This window comes from Chanos chanos, chromosome 1 (assembly GCF_902362185.1).
Source record: "Chanos chanos chromosome 1, fChaCha1.1, whole genome shotgun sequence".
Classification (NCBI taxonomy): Eukaryota; Metazoa; Chordata; class Actinopteri; order Gonorynchiformes; family Chanidae; genus Chanos; species Chanos chanos.
Genome location: NC_044495.1, coordinates 56,746,294 through 56,746,527, shown reverse-complemented (window position 1 = coordinate 56,746,527; position 234 = coordinate 56,746,294).

Genomic DNA, 234 nt, shown 5'->3' with positions numbered 1-234 from the left:
ATATTTCATAGAGCCATGATTGAGAGCGTGAGCGGAGACATGGGAGGGGCAAGTTGTGAAGTCTCTCTCTCTCTCTCTCATACACTCTCTCTCTCTCTCTTTCACTCTCTCCCTCTCTCTCTCTCTCTCTCTCTCTCCCTCTCTCATACACACTCTCTCTCTTTCACTCTCTCCCTCCCTCCCTCTCTCTCTCTCTCTCATTTGCTCAGTAACTCACACACATGTTCCATCAAT